The 4,379-nt window shown below is 36.3% G+C and overlaps 1 pseudogene; it reads right to left on the bottom strand.

The window, feature by feature from the left end:
- Nucleotides 1–982, bottom strand: LOC150007408 (serine/Arginine-related protein 53 pseudogene; annotated as a pseudogene).
- Between the last annotated feature and the right edge of the window lie 3,397 nt (nucleotides 983–4,379).

Genomic DNA, 4,379 nt, shown 5'->3' with positions numbered 1-4,379 from the left:
TTAGGCCACCGGACTGCCCATTAGCCTTTCTTGTCGAAGAGCAATTAATCTCTTGAACTACTTTTCCTCAGCATCAGCTTTCTCAATAAATAAATTTGGATAAGTCAGAGAATTGTCATCTTGGTACTTGATAGAAGTAGGGATGCTGCTAGGGTCTATTTCCCTTTCATTACTGGATAGATCAGCAGCTGCTGATGCTGGTCCTGAGGTTGTAGTTGCATGCTTCACTTTGCTAGATTCTACTGACTTTTTGACTTCTTTACTTCATCTGTGCGTCTGCCGAACAAAATAATCACTTTCAATGGCTTCAATTTGTTTTAGTCTTTTCACTTGTTCTACCAGGATGGTTTGATCTTCCTCCTTTTCTCTCTTTGCTTTTTCATTTCTTTGGCTTTCAATGCTGGTTTCATTAGCCTTCATAGCAGCTGTAGTCTGGCTTTGGCTTACTGGGCTAGTGGCAGATGTTCTGATCCAGCTTCGATGTTTCCAGATTCACCATGTTTGATGTTGTGTAATTCCTTGTCCTTGCCTTTCTTGTCTCCCTATCTCTTTTCTCCTTATCTCTGCCTTTATGTTGTTCTCTATACCAAGATCGACTACAGTTCTTCTGTGACTGGGCCTTTCCCTGCTTTGACTATGGGAACGTGGATGAGGTCTTGACCTGGACCTTCATGTTCTGCTTTTTGACCTAGATCTCTGAACTCTATAGGATTTTCCTCAACCCCTTGAATGACTTCGACTTTGTTTTCTTTTAGAGCCATAAGAAGTTATTGCTTGATTGATGCCTGCATCTCCTATCATAATATGAGTGAGGTTGAAGACTTCTGGACCAAGATCTTGACCTTGACCTTGATTTCCTTCCACCTTTCCTTCAGCTATATGTCCTGCTAGCTGAAGAACTACTTGAAGGTGATAGTCTATGGTGTTTCTTTTTTCTCTCGCTTCTGCTTTCTTCTTCAGTATCTGATGAATTGCGTCCCATTTGTGGCTCCCTGCCTTCAGGACCACACCTCCCCTTGAGTTACAAGGACCACAAACCTGCAAATGTTTCTTCAAACTGGAATGCCTCTGGCGTCCTCTGAATTTGCTTCAGTTTAAGCTCACCACCTTTCTTCTAGAATTTTCTAAAAAATAGAATGATACAGTAATGTGTGCTTTTTGTCTGGCTTCTTTCACTCAACAAATTTCTTTCTTTTTGATGAGTTGCTTATCCATTCACCTGTTGACGGACTTTTGGGTTGTTTCCAGTTTGGAACCATTATGAATAAAGTTGCTATGAATATTTGTTTAGAAATATTTGAGTAGATATATGCTTTCATTTCTCATGGGTAAATAGCTAAGATGGGAATGGTGGGGTCATATAGTAAATGCATGCTTTTTTTTTTTTTCTAATGAAACTGTCAAACTGTTTTTGAAAGTGGTTGTACTGTTTTATATTCCCATCAGCAGTGTATGAAAGTTCTGGGTCCTCCACATACTCACCAACACCTGGTATGGTTAATCTTTTTAATTTTAGCCCTCCTAATAGATGTGTAGTGGTATTTCATTGTCTTCTAATTTGCATTTTTCTAATGACTTATATTGAGCATTTTTTTTCATGTGCTTATTTGTCGTCCATGCATTTTCTTTGGTGATACACTTGTTCAAATCATTTGCCCACTTTTTAAATAGGATGTTTCCTCATTTTTGAGTTTTGAGAGTTTTTTACATTCTGGATACAAGTTCTTCATCAATCATGTGATTTGCGAATAGTTTCCCCCAGTCTATGGCTTTTCTTTTTATTTTCCTGGTCCTTTGTGAAACCTATTAATTAGAGGAATCAAACCCACCAGCAGCCTGGGTGGCCTGTGCCATCCTGCAGGGCTGGCATGGACTGGTGCTTGTTCTCCCTGGACAAGTGCAGATATTCTAGGGCCTTCCCAAATGATAAAGACCACCCACTTTCTAAAGGATAATTTAGTTTACTGGCATTTCTCTATGCAAATATATATATATATATGTCAAATAAAGTGTGTGAAAGACACCTATTGTAATATATTTATTCTAAAATGATTGGGTCCTATTTCTAGGGTACAATGGTTTCATGATATTTCTTAAGTCTTCAGGGCTTATTTAAGACTATTTTTCCTTTAATCAAACTCTGAAGGACATTATGCTCATTAAAAGCTCACAGGAAATTAAACACATTGAAGCACCAGGTATTATGGTTTCAACAGGAAAAAGAAAGTTTTGCAATTGATCCAGTTTGAAGCGATTTGAAGGTGCAGATAATATGATGTGACTAACTCAAATGTATAATAATTACCTGCTTCTATTGAACAGCCAAAGATTATGTGCTTCCAGGAGTCAAACCTTCCCAGTTGCGTTCATGGTGTCTAATGAGTGTGCATAAGACAGAAAAGACTTATTAATCCTTTTAAACAAGGTGACTTTTCCCAACTACACACAATTTATAACATAATCCAGAAAATTTTATTCCCAGGGTACTTAATTTTTCTCCCCATCTTCTGCTTTGTTCCTCTGAGTAATTTCTGTTCTGAAAGGATGCTCTTCTTAGTCTTCTTCTGCACACCTTTGCTATTTACATACAGGTGCAACTATACCACGTGAAACAGGTGTGTTTGAAAGGCAATCGTTTCACTTGCCCTGGAAGTGGACATTTTTGTTCTCTAGGTAGGATGGCTCCTCTGAAGATGCAGCCAGAAACTGAGGCAGTCTGTGATGAGCCTGGACTTAGATCCAGAGAGCTGTTCAGTTGGGGCAGGCAGGTGTTGGGAGAAGAGACTTTGGTACTTGGAGACCCCCAACCCCTTTTTCCCTAAGTGTGCTGCTCCCAAGGCAGCAGTCTTGGCAGAGTCAGACAAAAGCAGACAGCACTCAGAAGTCCAGGCTAAAGGAGGGGAAGGAAGCTCTGAACCAGGGCTGCCTGTGGTGCACATGCATTCAAAGCTTCATTCTTGATTCTAATTTGTCTTATAATATGCACATGGCTAAGCCTAATCTTTCGATTAAGAAATCCATTCATTCATCCATTTGCTCATTTATTCATTCATCATTTATTTGGCTACTCATTCAGTATTCAGCAAACATTTACTGAGTGTCATGTGTGACATACGTGCTAGCAACTTTGTTAAATGCTATGGAAGAAAACATAACTATAAACCACAGACTGTATACTAACAAGTTTAATATATAAAAATATCCCTAAATGAAAGTAATCTCTTCTTGAGAAGCCCAGTGAATAATTTACATTCAAACTGAATAATTTACATTCAGACTTTTTTTTTTTTTTTTTTTAAGAAAAAAGGCTAATTTAAAATGTGGGGTAAAAAGAAATGTTTGTCTATGATCCAACAATAATACTCACTTAATGTGGAATGTAGTCACTGAACCATTTTGGTCAAATGAGCCCATTGGTATCCTTTATGCTAAGCTGATATTAAAAGTAAAGAAAGAGTAATAGGAGGTGAAAATATAAGTTTTGAATTTAAGTTCATTAAAAAGAAAACAAAAAACTAGAGCTACTATTGAACCATATATTTAAGTGAAAAATCAACATTTTTTAAGCAGTTATTCTTGGATGATATGGGATACACTACATCTTATTTCATTAGCAGAGTAAACTTTTTTAATAAACAAGGTAAATATAATAGATAATTTCAATCAAGGCAGCAAATAAATTGCATAAACTAGGGTTTACTTTAGATCAGTGGCTCTCAATATTTTGGTCTCGGGACTCCTTTAGTCTTTTAAAAATTATTGCAAGCCTTAAAGAACTTTCTGTGGATTATACTTATCAATATTTATCATATTAAAAATTAAAGCTAAGAATTTTAAAATACATATTTTTTATTTAGAAACAATACATGTATTTCATATTAACATAAATAACATAATTATCAAAAATATATTTTCTAAAACAAAGAGATTTAGTGACAGGCTGGAATTGTTCTACATTTTTGCACTACCCTCTTGCTTAAAGATTCTCATATTCTGCACGTGATCTGCTTCAATATGCTGTTTGGTAGGAAAAAAATTCAAACTTCAGAGATATATAGTTGGAAAACAGAAAAGCATTTTAAGCTATACTGAGGTTGTTGACAAAATGTTAAGGTATTTTAAGTGTACATTGCGGTGATTTGATATACATTGTAAAAGGATTCCTCCTATCTATTTAACATATCATCACCTCACATTTTCTTCCTTCCTTCTTTCTCTCTCTCTCTCTTTTTCTTTTGTTTTGGTAAGAACATGTAAGTTCTATTTCCTCCACCTATTTCCCTCCACCCCAGACCCTGGCAACTACTTTTCTACTCTCTGCTTCTATGAGTTTGACTTTTTTAGATTCCACATATAAATGACACATTGCAATATTTATC

This window comes from Furipterus horrens, unplaced genomic scaffold (genome assembly GCF_987537825.1).
Source record: "Furipterus horrens unplaced genomic scaffold, mFurHor1.1.pri manual_scaffold_6, whole genome shotgun sequence".
NCBI classification, from domain to species: Eukaryota; Metazoa; Chordata; class Mammalia; order Chiroptera; family Furipteridae; genus Furipterus; species Furipterus horrens.
The sequence above is the reverse complement of the archived record's forward strand: the minus strand, read 5'-3'. Positions and strand labels throughout refer to the sequence as shown.